Raw genomic sequence first — 21,310 nt, forward strand, 5'->3', positions numbered from 1 at the left:
AGCAACTATCATTACATTATTGTTAGCATCATCTTGAGTTCATTAGCAATTCTTCCGACATCACTGTCGCAATATTTTGAGGTTCGTAGCAACTTTTACTACATTACTGTCGCATTATATTGAGGTTCGTAGCAACTCTTACAACATGACTGTCAGCATCACTTTGAGGTTATTCGAAACACTTACTACATTACTGTAAGCATCACTGAGTTGATTAGCAACTATCACTACATTACTGTGAGCATCATTTTGAGTTCATGAGCAATTCTTCCGACATCACTGTCGCAATATTTTGAGGTTCGTAGCAACTTTTACTACATTACTGTCGCATTATTTTGAGGTTCGTAGCAACTCTTACTACATGACTGTCAGCATCACTTTGAGTTTATTAGCAACTATCACTACATTACTGTGAGCATCATCTTGAGTTCATGAGCAATTCTTCCGACATCACTGTCTCAATATTTTGAGGTTCGTAGCAACTTTTACTGCATTATTGTTGCATTATTTTAAGGTTCGTAGCAACTCTTACTACATTACTGTCAGCATCACTTTTAGTTTATTAGCAACTGTCACTACATTACTGTTAGCATCATTTTGAGTTGATGAGCAATTCTCACGACATCACTGTAGCATTGAATTGAGTTTATTAGCAACTCTTACTAAATGACTGTCAGCATCACTTTGAGGTTGTTCGAAACTCTTACAACATTACTGTAAGCATCACTGAGTTTCTTAGCAACTATCACTACATTACTGTTTGCACCATTTTAAGTTCATTAGCAATTCTTACTACATTAATGTTAGCATCATTTTGAGTTCATGAGCAATTCTTCCGACATCACTGTCGCAATATTTTGAGGTTTGTAGCAACTTTTACCACATTACTGTCACATTATTTAGAGGTTCGTAGCAACTCTTAGTACATGACTGTCAGCATCACTTTGAGGTCATTCAAAACATTCAGTCCATGACTGTTAGAATCATTTTGAGTTCATTGGCAATTCTTACTAAATCACTGTCGCATCATTTTGAGATCATGAGCAATTCTTCCGACATCACTGTCGCATTATTTTGAGGTTCGTAGCAACTCTTACTACAAGACTGTCAGCATCACTTTGAGGTTATTCGAAACGTTCACTCCATTACTGTTAGCATAATTTTGAGTTCATGAGCAATTCTTACTAAATCACTGTCGCATCATTTTGAGATCTTTAGCAATTCTTCTGACATCACTGTCGCATTATTTTGAGGTTCGTCGCAACTCTTACTACATTACTGTCACCATCACTTTGAGGTTATTCGAAACACTTACTACATTACTGTAAGCATCACTGAGTTGATTAGCAACTATCACTACATTACTGTTAGCATCATTTTAAGTTCATTAGCAATTCTTCCGACATCACTGTTGCAATATTTTGAGGTTCGTAGCAACTTTTACTACATTACTGTCGCATTATATTGAGGTTCGAAGCAACTCTCACTACATTACTGTCAGCATCACTTTGAGGTTGTTCGAAACATTCACTCCATTACTGTTAGCATCATTTTGAGTTTATTAGCAATTCTTGCTAAATCACTGTCGCATCATTTTGAGATCATTAGCAATTCTTCTGACATCACTGTCGCATTATTTTGAGGTTCGTAGCAACTCTTACTACATTACTGTCAGCATCACTTTGAGGTTGTTCGAATCATTCACTCCATTACTGTTAGCATAATTTTGAGTTTATTAGCAATTCTTGCTAAATCACTGTCGCATCATTTTGAGATCTTTAGCAATTCTTCTGACATCACTGTCGCATTATTTTGAGGTTCGAAGCAACTCTCACTACATTACTGTCAGCATCAATTTGAGGTTGTTCGAAACATTCACTCCATTACTGTTAGCATCATTTTGAGTTTATTAGCAATTCTTGCTAAATCACTGTCGCATCATTTTGAGATCATTAGCAATTCTTCTGACATCACTGTCACATTATTTTGAGGTTCGTAGCAACTCTTACTACATCATTGTTGCAATATTTTAAGGTTCCTAGCAACTCTTACTACATTACTGTCAGCATCACTTTGAGTTTATTAGCAACTGTCGCTACATTACTTTTAGCATCATTTTGAGTTCATGAGCAATTCTCACGACATCACTGTAGCATTGAATTGAGTTCATTAGCAACTCTTACTAAATGACTCAGCATCACTTTGAGGTTGTTCGAAACTCTTACTACATTACTGTAAGCATCATTTTGAGGTTATTCGAAACGTTCACTCCATTACTGTTAGCATCATTTTGAGTTCATTAGCAATTCTTACTAAATCACTGTCGCATCATTTTGAGATCTTTAGCAATTCTCACGACATCACTGTAGCATTGAATTGAGTTCATTAGCAACTCTTGCTAAATGACTCAGCATCACTTTGAGGTTGTTCGAAACTCTTACTACATTACTGTAAGCATCATTTTGAGGTTATTCGAAACGTTCACTCCATTACTGTTAGCATCATTTTGAGTTCATTAGCAATTCTTACTAAATCACTGTCGCATCATTTTGAGATCTTTAGCAATTCTTTTGACATCACTGTCGCATTATTTTGAGGTTCGTAGCAACTCTTACTGCATGACTGTCAGCATCACTTTGAGGTTATTCAAAACTCTAACTACATTACTGTAAGCATCACTGAGTTGATTTGCAACTATCACTACATTACTGTTAGCATCATTTTGAGTTCATTAGCAATTCTTCCGACATCACTGTCGCAATATTTTGAGGTTCGTAGCAACTTTTACTACATTACTGTCGCATTATTTTGAGGTTCGTAGCAACTCTTACTACATGACTGTCAGCATCACTTTGAGGTTATTCGAAACTTTCACTCCATTCATGTTAGCATCATTTTGAGTTCATTAGCAATTCTTACTAAATCACTGTAGCATCATTTTGAGATCATTAGCAATTCTTCTGACATCACTGTCGCATTATTTTGAGGTTCGTAGCAACTCTTACTACATTACTGTCAGCATCACTTTGAGGTTGTTCGAAACATTCACTCCATTACTGTTAGCATCATTTTGAGTTTATGAGCAATTCTTGCTAAATCACTGTCGCATCATTTTGAGATCTTTAGCAATTCTTCTGACATAACTGTCGCATTATTTTGAGGTTCGTAGCAACTCTTACTACATTACTGTCAGCATCACTTTGAGGTTGTTCGAAACATTCACTCCATTACTGTTAGCATCATTTTGAGTTTATTAGCAATTCTTGCTAAATCACTGTCGCATCATTTTGAGATCATTAGTAATTCTTCTGACATCACTGTCACATTATTTTGAGGTTCGTAGCAACTCTTACTTCATTATTGTTGCATTATTTTTAGGTTCCTAGCAACTCTTACTACATTACTGTCAGCATCACTGAGTTTATTCGCAACTTTCACTACATTACTTTTAGCATCATTTTGAGATCATTAGCAATTCTTCTGACATCACTGTCGCATTATTTTGAGGTTCGTAGCAACTCTTACTACATTACTGTCAGCATCACTTTGAGGTTGTTCGAAACATTCACTCCATTACTGTTAACATCATTTTGAGTTTATTAGCAATTCTTGCTAAATCACTGTCGCATCATTTTGAGATCATTAGCAATTCTTCTGACATCACTGTCACATTATTTTGAGGTTCGTAGCAACTCTTACTACATTATTGTTGCATTATTTTTAGGTTCCTAGCAACTCTTACTACATTACTTTTAGCATCACTGAGTTTATTAGCAACTTTCACTACATTACTTTTAGCATCATTTTGAGATCATTAGCAATTCTTCTGACATCACTGTCGCATTATTTTGAGGTTCGTAGCAACTCTTACTACATTACTGTCAGCATCACTTTGAGGTTGTTCGAATCATTCACTCCATTACTGTTAGCATAATTTTGAGTTTATTAGCAATTCTTGCTAAATCACTGTCGCATCATTTTGAGATCTTTAGCAATTCTTCTGACATCACTGTCGCATTATTTTGAGGTTCGAAGCAACTCTCACTACATTACTGTCAGCATCACTTTGAGGTTGTTCGAAACATTCACTCCATTACTGTTAGCATCATTTTGAGTTTATTAGCAATTCTTGCTAAATCACTGTCGCATCATTTTGAGATCATTAGCAATTCTTCTGACATCACTGTCACATTATTTTGAGGTTCGTAGCAACTCTTACTACATCATTGTTGCATTATTTTAAGGTTCCTAGCAACTCTTACTACATTACTGTCAGCATCACTTTGAGTTTATTAGCAACTGTCGCTACATTACTTTTAGCATCATTTTGAGTTCATGAGCAATTCTCACGACATCACTGTAGCATTGAATTGAGTTCATTAGCAACTCTTACTAAATGACTCAGCATCACTTTGAGGTTGTTCGAAACTCTTACTACATTACTGTAAGCATCATTTTGAGGTTATTCGAAACGTTCACTCCATTACTGTTAGCATCATTTTGAGTTCATTAGCAATTCTTACTAAATCACTGTCGCATCATTTTGAGATCTTTAGCAATTCTTTTGACATCACTGTCGCATTATTTTGAGGTTCGTAGCAACTCTTACTGCATGACTGTCAGCATCACTTTGAGGTTATTCAAAACTCTTACTACATTACTGTAAGCATCACTGAGTTGATTAGCAACTATCACTACATTACTGTTAGCATCATTTTGAGTTCATTAGCAATTCTTCCGACATCACTGTCGCAATATTTTGAGGTTCGTAGCAACTTTTACTACATTACTGTCGCATTATTTTGAGGTTCGTAGCAACTCTTACTACATGACTGTCAGCATCACTTTGAGGTCATTCAAAACTTTCACTCCATTCATGTTAGCATCATTTTGAGTTCATTAGCAATTCTTACTAAATCACTGTAGCATCATTTTGAGATCATTAGCAATTCTTCTGACATCACTGTCGCATTATTTTGAGGTTCGTAGCAACTCTTACTACATTACTGTCAGCATCACTTTGAGGTTGTTCGAAACATTCACTCCATTACTGTTAGCATCATTTTGAGTTTATGAGCAATTCTTGCTAAATCACTGTCGCATCATTTTGAGATCTTTAGCAATTCTTCTGACATAACTGTCGCATTATTTTGAGGTTCGTAGCAACTCTTACTACATTACTGTCAGCATCACTTTGAGGTTGTTCGAAACATTCACTCCATTACTGTTAGCATCATTTTGAGTTTATTAGCAATTCTTGCTAAATCACTGTCGCATCATTTTGAGATCATTAGTAATTCTTCTGACATCACTGTCACATTATTTTGAGGTTCGTAGCAACTCTTACTTCATTATTGTTGCATTATTTTTAGGTTCCTAGCAACTCTTACTACATTACTGTCAGCATCACTGAGTTTATTCGCAACTTTCACTACATTACTTTTAGCATCATTTTGAGATCATTAGCAATTCTTCTGACATCACTGTCGCATTATTTTGAGGTTCGTAGCAACTCTTACTACATTACTGTCAGCATCACTTTGAGGTTGTTCGAAACATTCACTCCATTACTGTTAGCATCATTTTGAGTTTATTAGCAATTCTTGCTAAATCACTGTCGCATCATTTTGAGATCATTAGTAATTCTTCTGACATCACTGTCACATTATTTTGAGGTTCGTAGCAACTCTTACTACATTATTGTTGCATTATTTTTAGGTTCCTAGCAACTCTTACTACATTACTTTTAGCATCACTTAGTTTATTAGCAACTTTCACTACATTACTTTTAGCATCATTTTGAGATCATTAGCAATTCTTCTGACATCACTGTCGCATTATTTTGAGGTTCGTAGCAACTCTTACTACATTACTGTCAGCATCACTTTGAGGTTGTTCGAATCATTCACTCCATTACTGTTAGCATAATTTTGAGTTTATTAGCAATTCTTGCTAAATCACTGTCGCATCATTTTGAGATCTTTAGCAATTCTTCTGACATCACTGTCGCATTATTTTGAGGTTCGAAGCAACTCTCACTACATTACTGTCAGCATCACTTTGAGGTTGTTCGAAACATTCACTCCATTACTGTTAGCATCATTTTGAGTTTATTAGCAATTCTTGCTAAATCACTGTCGCATCATTTTGAGATCATTAGCAATTCTTCTGACATCACTGTCACATTATTTTGAGGTTCGTAGCAACTCTTACTACATCATTGTTGCATTATTTTTAGGTTCCTAGCAACTCTTACTACATTACTGTCAGCATCACTGAGTTTATTAGCAACTTTCACTACATTACTTTTAGCATCTTTTTGAGATCATTACCAATTCTTCTGACATCACTGTCGCATTATTTTGAGGTTCGTAACAACTCTTACTACATTACTGTTGCATTATTTTAAGTATCGTACAAACTCTTCCTACATTACTGTCAGCATCACTTTGAGTTTATTAGCAACTATCTCTACATAACTGTCAGCATCACTTTGAGGTTATTCGAAACTTTCACTACATCACTGCTGCATCAGTTTGAGATCATTAGAAATTCTTCCCACATCACTGTCGCATTATTTTGAATTTATCAGCAACTCTTGCTACATTACTTGCAGCGTCACTTTGAGGTTATTCGAAACTTTCACTACATGATTGTTAGCATCATTTTGAGTTCATTAGCATTTCTTCCAACATCACTGTCGCATTTTCTTGAGGTTAGTAGCAACTCTTACTACATTACTGTTGCATTATTTTAAGTATCGTAGCAACTCTTACTACATGACTGTAAGCATCACTTTGAGGTTATTAGCAACTTTCTCTACATTACTGTTAGCATCATTTTGAGTTTATTCGCAATTCTTCTGACATCACTGTCGCAATATTTTGAGCTTATTAGCAACTCTTACTACATTACTGTAAGCATCATGTAGTTTATTATCAACTCTCACTACATCACTGTGAGCATCAGTTTGAGTTCATTAGCAATTCTTACTACATCACTGTAACAAAGTTGTTTCTATGGCAGTTCCCAAAGAGGTAGAAAATGATCCAACACTGTATTTAGTTCATCAATGTACTTCTTGAATGTTAGTGATTGATCCGGGATCTCCCTCTCATGCATCCCAGGCAGAATCAATGACTTAGCTGAAAGTCACCTTTTTTGAACTCTTGAACATCTGGAAGTAGTTAAAGGGGTTTTACAAGGGGGTCCCACAAATCTCCTGAGCACCAGGATTAGTTGGTACCGTTCCGACACCAGGAAGGAACTCATAAATAGTGGAGATAACACAGATAGACATTCCAAGAACAATTGTCTTTTAGATCTACATAAGCTTATATCATGTATATGCTTGACTTGTAAGTATGCGTGAGTACAAAGTATTATTAAAAGATAATATATAAGACAACAGAAAAACACTTAATATCAGTCAATGAAGAGAGCTCTGGACCCAGGTGCTTCCATCTCGGAGGAATGAACAGCTCCCTGCCCTCCAGATACCTGCTGCCATACAAGAGACACAGCGAGGGGAACGTCAACCCCCCCCCCCCCCAGAAGAACAGGGTCCTGAAGGGCTTGAGATCCTTTAATAAGCCAAGAAAGGGATTCCAGTCATGTAAGTGATTTCCTTTAGAGTCCCAGATATTCTGAGGTCACAGAACTGTAAAATGCTAACATTCTAATCATGATCTTACTAATTAATTAGCAAAGGAAAGGAATCCGGCCATGTCAGGGATCTCCTTTCATTCTGTAGAATCTCGCTTAGTTTCTTTATTGTTTGAGCGTTCTCCTGTTCTATGTTTCTCTTATTTATCTTTTTCTGTGATTTAATGTGAGTTCTTCAGAAATGAGCTAATGGAAATATATGACTGTGCAGCTGAAGATGACCTGTTGGTTTCTATGTTTCTCTGCAAACGTCAGGCAGAATGTGGAAGAGCGTCACAGCTGAGACGATTAAAACCTTAGAGAATGTTTGCTCATGTTGTAAAAGTGCTATTCATGCAGAATAGGATGCTTATTCATGGACGTTAAAATATATTTGGGTCAAACCACAGGAGCTGAAGTGTGTACCCTCATGCTCCAGATCTCAAAGTTGTAAACTTACTTTGTGGTTGGCAGATTGATGGTTGCATTTGTTAATTTAAATAATCTGAACTATTTGACCTCAACCTGGGCGACTATTCTGAGATTTTGAGAATTCTTGGATGTGACATGACTCTACCTCCAATCTGTATGTCCCCTCCCCACGGTGATGAATAGCTGACTGTTCCTCAGAAACACCAGAGAACTTCTGATGCTCTATGAGTGCTGTAACTTCTCTCTCATGCATGAATAAAGTGTGTAAGGTTTGAGAAAGAGACCACGCCTCCTTTCTGTTCACTGCTCCGCCGGACGACCCCCCCACGCAGGGCCACTTGACCACAATTAATGGCGACGAGGATGGGATCCTAAACACCTGAGGTTACAGACTCGATGCAACGACTCCACTGATCATGTAGACTGGTAGGAGAACACCTTTTACCAGTTACAGCAGCAGACTCCCAATAGCAAACCTACTCAGTCCTCCACCTCTGCTTGAGCAGCTGCTGCTGCCAATGATGATCTCCAAAGTCCTGTTCCGTCACTTAGTGAACTGTCTAAGCTTCCTAAAAGAGAGCAGAACTTGTCTGCCTCACTCTCTCCCACTGCTCAATGGAGCCCTGCATTTAGAAGAAGAACTAGAACCTGGAAACCTAGGATACCAGGACAAAAATGTGTTAAATGATGAAGGAGAAGAAGCGATTAATGAAGAGGATTGTATCCTAGAAGAGGTAGAGGGGTTGAAGGCCAATAGGAAGAGGAAACTGGCACCCCAGACCTCAGACTCAACAGGGCCCCAGACCAGGACCGCCTCTGAACCTGTGGCATCCCCCTCAACAATAGGACAGCACTTCAGTGTCTTCCAGTGTGCAACAATGAAAATGAAAAACAGAAAGTTGTAACTGAATGCTCTCAAATAACTCTAACTGCTGAACCTAAAGTTGAATTATCAGGAGATGGAAAATCTGCTGAACTCTTAGGGGACACAGGTGCATCAGTTTCCACCATTAATAAGTCAGATGCTAACTGTGTAGGATTAGTTCCTACTTCTGAAAATATAAAAACAGTAGCAATTGCTGGAGCAACTATGCAAAGTCCATTGGAGCACCAGCCAAAGTTCAATTTGGACCCATTTCATGAGAGCATCCATTTGTAATCACTGATAACTCACCAAGTAATCTATTGGGTCAGGATTTGTTCACCAAGTGGCGTGCAACTATTCATTGTTCTCCTGAAGGCGTTCATACCACAGTCCCTGACCATGACTCTAAGTGCTTCTTCAACATGCTACAGGCTGTAAATACAGGATGCTATTATTCTCTCATGTACTCCTTTTCAATCAGATGCTGACGGTGTCCTGGATTCAGACGGATGATTTCTTAGCAGGAAAAGAAGACCTGCCAGATCATTCCAGGTTAACAGGTTTACAAGACCTCCATGTAACTCTACATGTTGATATGACAGGAACGGATGTTGCCTGCTTCAAACTGTTAGACCCAAATATGGGATCACAATTCTCTGTGTTCTCAGATACTTTGGCAAGAACCCCAAAAGGTGTTTTCTATTTACCAAACGTTGGAGGTTTGGCTTTGTCACTGTTTCAGGTTGATAAAACCTCGCCCCATATTTCCGTGGCTGTAGTAGAAGGAATAGAAGCACAACGACTCAGTCCTATAGCACATTACATGACTCACAATTCCCTGGAGGAAGGGTTTTTATGATTACATCATGTACAGCCATTACAAAGGTGTAGGTTGGACTGTGACTGTGAATGGTAATTGGTATTGTAACCCAGGTTACTAGGCTCTATTTGGAAAAGTCCAGATTCCTCAATTTATTAAATAAATAAATACATAAACATCAAGTTTGATTAAATAAATAGCCTAAAATGATTTTACATGGAATAAATAAATTAGTTCATGGTTAAAAATATTAAAAAGGGTCAATAAATAGGTTAAAAACATTAATAATACACAAATTATTATATTTGTTAAAAAGGGTATTTTATTTCATGTGAATGTGCCTTTAAAATAAAAAAAAAGTGTAGTAAAAGATTGGGGTGACATGCGAAGTTCACTTGACGCAACGTAACAGATCAGACGCGTCAAGGTCAGGGGTCTCCTTCCGCTCTCTCTCTCTCTTCCGGACTTGAACGAAGTAGCGGCACGCAGACATTTCACTGCAGCTAGAATGAGCTTTTGGTGTAAGAGAGCAAGACAGATGCTGTTTTTAATTCTGCGCGGAGACCGGAGTCCTTTCTTTCTTTTTTCCTGTGGGTCGATTTGCGGACTGTGCTTTAAGAGGATGCAAGCAACCTGTAAGTTTTGCCATTAACGAGTGCGGTTAGCTAGCTTGTTAGCCGCTGCCTCGCTACGTTGCAACTGAAAAAAAAAGGGAAAAGAAGTCATGCTGAGCTCCCGTGCTGTCCCCGTTTCTTTTAAGTGAGAGCTGGACTGCTGATGAGCCGTGTGGGTGACATTTAATCTGAAGAAGTGTGTGTTTAAATACTACTGAGTTTCTGGCCGGGTCTTTTCTTTTCCATGGTTCAAGATGCAGATTTTCTTCTGCTGGGTTCTTCCCTGATGAGGGAAGAACTCACTGAGAAGAAGACGACTCTTGAACAGCTGAGATCCCAGAGTGAGGAGAGAGAGGCAGAAAATGGATGTTTGAGGAGACGAGTTTCTACTGCATCTCAGGAGAAAGAGACCTTCACTGCTGAGTTGGCCCACCTTGAATCAAGGAAGGACCAGGACCCCACAAAGACTGGCAGTCTGAACGGTGAAGTTCAGAGTCTTCTATGTGCAGTGAGAACACAAAAGAAGAAAAGGAACAGTGCTCAGTGGGAAATCCTGGGAAATCTTCATGATTTAAAAAGCTGTTTGAAAGAGGAAAATCATGACCTTCAAGTGAAGGTCCAGCAAACTTCTGAAGAGCAAACAGACTCTCCCCTACGTCCAGCCAGAGAAGAGCAAGCAGACTCTCCCCTACGTCCAGCCAGAGAAGAGCAAGCAGACTCTCCCCTACGTCCAGCCAGAGAAGAGCAAGCAGACTCTCCGCTACGTCCAGCCAGAGAAGAGCAAACAGACTCTCCCCTACGTCCAGCCAGAGAAGAGCAAGCAGACTCTCCCCTACGTCCAGCCAGAGAAGAGCAAACAGACTCTCCCCTATGTCCAGCCAGAGAAGAGCAAGCAGACTCTCCCCTACGTCCAGCCAGAGAAGAGCAAACAGACTCTCCCCTACGTCCAGCCAGAGAAGAGCAAACAGACTCTCCCCTACGTCTAGCCAGAGAAGAGCAAGCAGACTCTCCCCTACGTCCAGCCAGAGAAGAGCAAACAGACTCTCCCCTACGTCCAGCCAGAGAAGAGCAAGCAGACGCTCTCACATGTTCTTCTGCAGAGGAGCGACGGGATTCTGCTGCATGTCCTGCAACTGAAAAGCAGAATGATGGGGGCACCTTGGAGACTGGACCTGCTCTGGGTCAAACCAGAGGTCTACTGAGCCGTGTGACATCTGGTGTAGAAGATGTTCTGTTTATGTTCATAGTTCTTTCTTTGTGTGCCTTTCCTCAACTTTGTTTTCTTTGTTTGTTCTATATGATGATACCTTGATCACCACAGCAGTTGATCCCAGCTTGATTAGCTGAGTGCTTTGCAGTCTAAAGCACTTTAGTGATACCTGTGGGGTCCCTTATCCTCCCTGACCACAGGGATTCAGCCTCACTGAAGGAGAGTGAACCTTCCAGGTTGCAGCTCCTAGAATCTGGAACGCTCTCCCACTGGACATGAGGACGCTGAGGACGCCTTCAGAAAGAAGCTAAAGACCCATTTGTTTAGTAATGTTATTGTTCATGATGGAATCGTCCCTCTGTACCTGCCTACACAGGTCAAGAGGTCAAATGATTCCCTGTTTAAAACAGCTCTTCATCACATGGATGTGCATCCCAACAGTCAGAGCTCACAGACGCTCCTATTCCCTCCAGTGGGAGGCACTAGGAGTGACTGATGAGGGTCAGGGGGGTCAGGCTAGTCCAGATAGTGGGTCTGTATGAGGTTGTTAGGGAGGGATAAGGTAGTGGCAGAGTTCAGGCTGTAGCTGTGCTCCAACAGTTGAGACAGGGCAGGACAAAAATGACCTCCTGATGACGTTAGGAGTGACTCTTACAAGAACCAATCAATAAAAGTGGGTGGTGACCTGCTCATGTGACGCTTGTGTTGATGATTACTGGGTCTCCTCCATGCTCATTTATCATGAATGAATCCCTCTGAGTAAAACACCTGATGGCTCCTGAGTTGTTTCACAAAATGTGTGTGTGTGTGTGTGTGTGTGTGTGTGTGTATGTGTGTGTGTGTGTGTGTGTGGGCAATAACTCCAAGTTTTCTATGTACAGATCAAACAATTATTCATCAGTTGGATACACTGACAGTGGAAGTTCAGGTTTCCTGTAATTCAGTTTGCAGACAACACAGAAAACTGCCCCTGACCCCTCCCCTCATTCTGGAGGCTTTAACATGAAAATGAAAATGCTGACAGACACAAATGCAAATCAGAGTATTTGACCAGAGGTGACATATTTTTAATGCTTTTCTTGTTATATTTGTTATATATGTTCTGTATGGTTATATTTGTGATGGTTGTTATGGAGTTTATGGTTATTATTTCTGTTTCTTGTGTCTTTGTCTTTGTTGTCCTCCCCTTCGTCCGTCCTGGATTTTTGACCTTGGTTGCAGGAAGCCTGTGACCTCAACTCCTTTTTCTGTGTTGCTGAACGTAGAGCCTTGCTTCATTGTGCTCGCTAAAGTGTGATCCTCCCTGCTGATTCCTTATTTCGTTGACTAATTACCCACCAAAAATTAATACCTAATTGCTTTATTTGGCTGAAGTTTAAAAGACCATCATTCTTGTAGCAACAGTCTTTCTGCCTTGTAAAAACGCTAAGCTAACGATGGCTTCTCCCTCTTGTCCTCCTCTCTCCTGCTCAGAGTGCCACATGTTTTGTTCCTCCTCTGCCTCCTTTAGTGACACTGATAAGTGTGTTAAATGTAGTTTTTTGTTGTGTTTGAGGTGAGGCTTAGCGATGTTGAATTGGACCTGCAGCAGCTCTGCACCAAAAGCTGCAAGAGCTAGCCAGCCCTCACTAGCAGGTGCGGACCACCTTAGCTTAGCTCCTAGCTTAGGCCCAACTAGCGCTCCCCCAGCAGCTCCCAAGCATCTGGGAGAGCGCCAAGAAAAGTTGGGCCTAAGCTAGGATGTGCTTGCTCATGAAGAATTGTTGGGTTTAAATTCATTTAAGGAGTGTTGAACTGAACCTGTTCTACTTGTAAAGTGTAACTTTTGTTATTTGGTGCTTTACAGGGTGATGACTTGACTTCATTGCAGCTTTGACCTGAGCAGGTGTTCATTCACATCTCAGTAACAGGGGACACTTTATCACACCAGTGGACAAACATCAGCATTCATCACCCAGCAGCTCCTCTGATCAACAGAACAAGTTAAAGTATTCTGGAGAATGAGGGCATCGATCCCTCTACCTCTCACATGCTAAGCTAGCGCTCTACCATTGGAGCTAATTCCCCTGTTAAGGAGCACAGCAGATAATGGAGGTTGACCTTCACCATGGTTGAATGAGCGTCATCAGTTGAAGCTTCTCTGGTTGACCAATGTAATGGTGACCAAGGGTTCCATGACATGAATGATTAATTGAAGGTAGCATTTGTCTAGGTATTAACAGTTTATGTAAATTAGAGGCACACACACATGTTAATGGTGAGGTTTATTGAATCAGCAAACAAGTGAAACATTTTCTATGCCATGTGTTCCAGGGAGGGACCTGGGAAGCACAGGGGGACCGGCCATCCTGCCTGTGGAAAATGAAGACCCCAGTGTCAGTCAGTGGGAATCACTGTGCAAGGCCTGGTATTTAGTGTTGATCTAGTTTGTCTCATGTAAATGTGGCAGTTTCAGTCGTCACGTCAGTCCTCACCTCTTCCTGGTGGTTTCCTTAAAGGGGGTGGAGCCAAAAGGGGAGAGCGGTCCAAGGAAGCTCCTTAAGAGCTGTAGGTGCAAACCTTTGCTCCAAGATGGGGGAGGGGGTACAATCACAGGCAAGGTTCATTGAATGATTATGTGGATGTATTATTGAGTTGGTGTAGTAGTCTGGAATCATGTATATATTTAGTCAGGTTAAGTTGCTGAGATGGTGCTGGTTTGATGTAAATATTGATTGTAGAGCATGGTTGTGGTCTCACCTCCACTCTATGGGCTGGTCTGTCTAATTTCCTGCAGCCAGGAGGGCATTAAAGGCAGTCAGGGGTTTTTAATGTAAGTTGATGGTGTCTCATGCAATCTCTTTCAATACTCCAGTGGTGGTTTCAGTGAAGAAAAACATGGGTTAGTCAGTAGGACTCTGTGTGTGTGTGTGTGTGTGTGTGTGTGTGTGTGTGTGTGTGTGTGTGTGTGTGTGTGTGTGTGTGTGTGTGCAATAACTACAAGTTATCTATGTATAGATCAAACAATTATTCATCAATTGGATACATTGACAGTGGAAGTTCAGGTTTCCTGTAATTTACAGCAGTTTGCAGACAATGCAGAAAACTGCCCCTGACCCCTCCCCTCATTCTGGAGGAGGCTTGGTCTTGGATTTTTGACCTTGGTTGCAAGAAGCCTGTGACCTCAACTCCTTTTTCTGTGTTGCTGAACGTAGAGCCTTGCTTCATTGTGCTCGCTAAAGTGTGATCCTCCCTGCTAATTCCTTATTTCGTTGACTAATTACCCACCAAAAATTAATACCTACTTGCTTTATTTGGCAGAAGTTCAGAAGACCATCATTCTGGTAGCAACAGTCTTTCTGCCTTGTAAACACGCCAAGCTAACGATGGCTTCTCCCTCTTGTTCTCCTCTCTCCTGCTCAGGGTGCCACATGTTTTGTTCCTCCTCTTCCTCCTTTAGTGATACTGATAAGTGTTTTAATGCAGACTTTCCTTCGTGACAACCGATTTGATTTGGAAACCATCTCATCTAAATCTCCCTCCAAAAACCCTCTTCTGCAACTTTGTACCCAAGTTGTCTCCTCATCAGGCACCACAGTATCCAGTAGGTTCAGTTAAAACAGTCATCAGTGATTAATGTTCATGTTCAATGATGAGGTTTTGATTTATTCTTCCAGAATCATCTGAACAAACCCTCCTCAACACAGTGAAGCCTTCATCTGACAGGAGGAGTTTCTTTTCCCAGTGATTCCACTGGTAAAGTGAAAAGCTTCGTTCATCAGACTGGCCTGATAGGATCAACTACTGGTTGCTCTGGAGTGGAAACAGCAACCTGTCAGGAAACATTAGTCAGATCAAAGCCAAGATTAAAGCAAGAGCCTCCAGATCAAAGAGAGAATTGATGATGATGTCATCAGGGGGCTTTTATAGTGTATATATTTGTAGCTAGAATTCTGTCTTTGATCTCAGGAGGACATGAAAGAAACCCAATAGAGGAAAGTATAAGAGAGCACATTCAGCTTCATTCACTGTTACACTGTTTATACTGTTTACATTGTCTGCACTTTATTCACTCACTCCAGTCACCTTACTCTTAATTTTACATTGTGTATATACTGTATGTAGTATATTTATTGTATTTTATCTTTAATCTTATTTTTATTCTCTGATTTATTCCCACTGTCATGTCCCTCTTTTTTACTATTGTTTTTTAATGTCATGCTCAGTTGTACCGTACTTTAATTGCCCCTCGGGGATAAATAAAGTCATCTGAATCTGAATGAATCTGAATTAGAAACACTTGAACTGTTCAACAGTATAATTTGTTTGAAACAGTTTACAACACTGAGATTTTTGTATTTTCAGTTTAATTCTAACTTTAAACTGGGCATGAACATTTTTAGTCGTTCATATTCTAACATACAGAGGAAGTCATGACATTCCCTTTTTTTTAACCTGTCCTGTTCAGGAAATGGAAATGGAAATTTAGCTGCTATGTTGAATCAGAAGAACCTTTTGAAGTCTACTTTTGCTTCAGTCAGAAAGTGGACTGTTGTTAACTCTCACAATGGTTGGTGATTGTGGAGGAAGACAAAATCCTTATGAACCTCTTTTTAACAGACACACATTTCTAAAGACGCAGGTTCATTTTATTTTTCTTCTTTTAGCAGAGGATGGTTTTGATCCATCAACCTCTGGGTTCTGGGCCCAGCACGCTTCCTCTGCGCCACTCTGCTCTACCATTGACTGAACAGTCCTTGTTTTAGGAGAGCATTATCGGTCTTTGTCTCTGCCCTGCTCTCCTGCTCTCTTTCCCCCCAATCGGTCAAAGCAGAAGGCCGTCCCCACTGATCCTGGATATCCTGGATCTGCTCAACGTTCCTGCCTGTTAAAAGGAAGGTTTTCATCGCCACTGTTGCAGGATGTGCCGCTGATGGAGAATTGTTGGGTGGAGGTTCATTGAAGGAGTTTGGTGCTGGACCTGCTCTACTAGTAAAGAGTCATGAGAGAACTTTGTTGTGACTTGACTTGACTTGACACACACACACACACACACACACACACACACACACACACATTCATTTCTTCCTGCCATGAACACAGACTGTGTGTTTAATGTTAACAAAAATTCTACTTTGTCAGTGAATTAATTCAGTCTGCATCTGAGTTTCTGTCAGGATGGCCGAGCGGTCTAAGGCGCTGCGTTCAGGTCGCAGTCTCTCCTGGAGGCGTGGGTTCAAATCCCACTTCTGACAAAGGACATTTTCTCCACATTCCTATGCATCCACAGTGGTACATTCCAAACCCAGTTGAAGCTGCTCTCCACTGATGGGAGTGAGTGGTTGAACTGGCAGCAGAGGAGGCAAAGGAGCTTCCCTGTTATGGTCCAACATCGCCTGGTTTCCTCCAACATGGAGCAGCCACCAAAATCTAACTTCAATGTTGGATCAAAGTCTGCTGAAGAAATGTGTTTGGTTCAAAAACCCATTTGTGTTCATCCTTCAATTCACATTTTGTCCATTAACTTCATCATCAGAGTCTCCATCTCATCACATGACTAAAGTCTGGGTTCTGTGTTGGTGGTAAACATCCTTCCACTCGCCCAGGCTCCCCACTGGTCTGCACACAGAAATGCATATTTTACTGGTTTAACCAGTTCCTCAAGTAGTTTAGGAAAAAAGACACTTTGTTTGCTCCTGTAAAGGTCCCACTTTGGGTCGTAACACTTTTTTCCTGACTGCTTGATGTCTCAGTCAGAACAGCTGAGATGAGAACTGAATGTCTGGATTTCTTCCTGACATCATCAGGGTCTGAGGAGTTCATTAATAAAAGGATTCAGTCAGATGGGAGTTAGAACTTGGAGACCAAAGAAGGAACCTCCAAATTCAGGACCCTGAGATCAAAGTGAACGCTCTGATCTCAGAGGTCTGGGATATTTCACATCCTGATGGCCCTCCAAAATAAGAGCCCTGTGTTACTGTCTAAAAATCGTCATTCGTTTGTGAAAAAATCAGGGTAGGTTTGTCAGACTTTGTCAGACCTTTCCCCAAATCATCATTTGTTTTTGGAAATTAGATCCAGAAAACCACTGCAGTCCCTCGTACATGATTAGTGCCATAGTTTGTCTCACTTGTTTCATCTTTGATGGTTCCATGGTGGAATGGTGAGCACTCTGGACTCTGAATCCAGTGATACCAGTTCAAACCTCAGTGGGGCCTCCAGCAGGTCTCTGACAGGTGTTGATAGAGGAGTTGTGGCTGCTGACTACAGTGGAAGACACCATCAACAATGGTGTGTAGAAGCTCTCAGCTCCTTCAGTCACATGACTGGGTCATCTTGTCATGTCAGTGATGTCACTTGGCAGGACTGCCATTGCATTCTTAATTCTGTAACATCTGAGATTAAAATCTATGGAATTACAACCAACAAGCAGCCAAACACCTGATCAGATGCTCCTTCATCAGGCTGAGAAGAATCAATCTAAACTGGGATGAAGAAAATTAACTGAGAGGAGAAACCTCCTGATTGGATGACATGGACCCACCTGATCCATGTCAGCCTTGCTGGAGCAGAAAGAGGTGGATCAGAGGAATCAGTGGATCAAGACTCAGGTGGCAGATGAAGAATCTCTGTATTCACAATGGAGTCAGAGAAATCTTCCAACGTGAGAGAACGTGACAGACCATTTTATACTGAAGACAGGCTGTGTGTGTGTGTGTGTGTGTGTGTGTGTGTGTGTGTGTGTGTGTGTGTCCCTACTGACTGGAAACTGAATAATAACCAGACTAACTTTTATCTTTGACCAAGTCTGGTTGACTCACTAAATTCATAACTCAAGTGATTATTTAATTAATGAACAGAACATTTGTCTAAAGTCATGATCAAATTAATGTAAAATCTGAGCAACGAGGGTTTGAAAATGTTCCAATGAGCCAAACCAATGTTGACAGTTGAAAGAAGCCAATGTGGGAGGATTCTTTCTGTCTCAGCAGGAAAGACCAATCCCACAGCTCCAACCAGGTTGATTGCAGGTGATGTCAAGTGGTATTTAGAGGAACCTCCTCATTGTGTTTGGTTCTATGGTGGAATGGTGAGCCCTCTGGACTCTGGGTCCAGTGATCCCAGTTCAAGTCTCAGAAGGACCTTCCTGTCTGGAATGTGTCCCATGTAACAAGAAGGAAAGAAGAAAGAAAGAAAGAAGAAAAATAAAATGAACCACTGTCTTTAGAAATGTGTGTCTGTTAAAAAGAGGTTCATAAGAATTTTTTCTTCCTCCACAATCACCAACCATTGTAAGAGTTAACAACAGTCCACTTTCTGACTGAAGCAATAGTAGACTTCAAAAGGTTTTTCTGATTCAACATAGCAGCTAAATTTCCATTTCCATTTCCTGAACAGGACAGGTTAAAAAAAAGGGAATGTCATGACTTCCTCTGTATGTTAGAATGTGAACGACTAAAAATGTTCATGCCCAGTTTAAAGTTAGAATTAAACTGAAAATACAAAACTCTTCCCTCTTCAATCCTGTCACTCAGTGTTGTAAACTGTTTCAAACAAATTCTACTGTTCAACAGTTCGAGTGTTTCAAATGAAGCTGAATGTTCTCCTCTACTTTCCTCAGTTGTGTTTCTTTCATGTCCTCCTGAGATCAAATATAGAATTCCAGGTACAAATAAAGACACTATCAAAGCCCTCCTGATGACATCATCATCAATTCTGTCTTTGATCTGGAGGCTCTTGCTTTAATCTTGGCTTTGATCTGACTAATGTTTCCTGACAGGTTGCTGTTTCCACTCCAGAGCAACCAGTAGTTGATCCTATCAGACCAGTCTGATGAACGAAGCTTTTCACTGTCAGTGGAATCACTGGGAAAAGAAACTCCTCCTGTCAGATGAAGGCTTCACTGTGTTGAGGAGGGTTTGTTCAGATGATTCTGGAAGAATAAATCAAAACCTCATCATTGAACATGAACATTAATCACTGATGACTGTTTTAACTGAACCTACTGGATACTGTGGTGCCTGATGAGGAGACAACTTGGGTACAAAGTTGAAGAAGAGGGTTTTTGGAGAGGAGATTTAGATGAGATGGTTTCCAAATCAAATCGGTTGTCACAAGGGAAAGTCTGCATGGAAACACACACACACACACACACACACACACACACACACACACAGAGTCCTACTGACTAACCCATGTTTTTCTTCACTTAAACCACCACTGGAGTATTGAAAGAGATTGCATGAGACACCATCAACTTACATTAAAAACCCCTGACTGCCTTTAATTCCCTCCTGGCTGCAGGAAATTAGACAGACCAGCCCATAGCGGGGCTGCACGGTGGTGCAGTGGTCAGCACTGTGCCTTCACAGCAAGAAGGTTCCAGGTTCGGGTCCTGGCTCGGGCGTGGGATCTTTCTGTGTGGAGTTTGCATGTTCTCCCCGGGCCTGCGTGAGTTCTCTCCAGGTACTCCGGCTTCCCCCCACTGTCCAAAGACATGGACATTAGGGGACGAGGCTGATTGATACTCTAAATTGACCGTAGGCGTGAGCGTGAATGGTTGTTCGTCTGTGTGTTGGACCTGCGATGGACTGGTGACCTGTCCAGGGTGAACCCCGCCTCTCGCCCGTAGATGCTGGGATAGGCTCCAGCCCCCCCCCCCGTGACCCTTACGAGTAAGGAATAAGCAGAAGATGACGATGGATGGCCCATAGAGTGGAGGTGAGACCACAACCATGCTCTACAATCAATATTTACATCAAACCAGCAACAACTTAACCTGACCAAATATATACATGATTCCAGACTACTACACCAACTCAATCATACATCCACATAATCATTCAATGAACCTCGCCTGTGATTGTACCCCCTCTCCCATCTGGGAGCAAAGGTTTGCACCTACAGCTCTTAAGGAGCTTCCTTGGGCCACTCTCCCCTTTTGGCTCCACCCCCTTTAAGGAAACCACCAGGAAGAGGTGAGGACTGACGTGACGACTGAAACTGCCACATTTACATAAGACAAACTAGATCAACACTAAATACCAGGCCTTGCACAGTGATTCCCACTGACTGACACTGGGGTCTTCATTTTCCACAGGCAGGATGGCCGGTCCCCCTGTGCTTCCCAGGTCCCTCCCTGGAACACATGGCATAGCAAATGTTTCACATGTTTGCTGATTCAATAAACCTGACCATTAACATGTGTGTGTGCCTCTAATTTACATAAACTGTTAATACCAAGACAAATGCTACCTTCAATTCATCATTTATGTCATGGAACCCTTGGTCTCCATTACATTGGTCAACCAGAGAAGCTTCAACTGGTGACGCTCATTCAACCATGCATGAAGGTCAACGTGCATCATCTGCTGTGATCCTTAACAGGGGAATTAGCTCCAATGGTAGAGCGCTAGCTTAGCATGTGAGAGGTAGAGGGATCGATGCCCTCATTCTCCAGAATACTTGAACTTGTTCTGTTGATCAGAAGAGCTGCTGGGTGATGAATGCTGATGTTTGTCCACTGCTGTGATAAAGTGTCCCCTGTTACTGAGATGAGGATGAACACCTGCTCAGGTCAAAGCTGCAATGAAGTCAAGTCATCACCCTGTAAAGCACCAAATAACAAAAGTTACACTTTACAAGTAGAACAGGTCCAGTTCCACACTCTTTAAATGAATTTACACCCAACAATTCTTCATGAGCAAGCACATCCTAGCTTAGGCCCAACTTTTCTTGGCGCTCTC

The 21,310-nt window shown here is 41.0% G+C and overlaps 1 non-coding gene across 1 annotated transcript; it reads left to right on the forward strand.

Annotated features, from left to right (window-relative positions):
• The first annotated feature begins 16,736 nt into the window (after positions 1–16,736).
• trnal-cag (transfer RNA leucine (anticodon CAG)) lies at positions 16,737–16,819 on the forward strand. Its single transcript has one exon. It is a non-coding gene; the product is annotated as a tRNA-Leu (tRNA).
• The last annotated feature ends 4,491 nt before the right edge of the window (positions 16,820–21,310 follow it).

This window comes from Aulostomus chinensis, chromosome 1 (genome assembly GCF_037954235.1).
Source record: "Aulostomus chinensis isolate RoL2024-O1b breed Wild chromosome 1, RoL_Achi_v1.0, whole genome shotgun sequence".
NCBI classification, from domain to species: domain Eukaryota; kingdom Metazoa; phylum Chordata; class Actinopteri; order Syngnathiformes; family Aulostomidae; genus Aulostomus; species Aulostomus chinensis.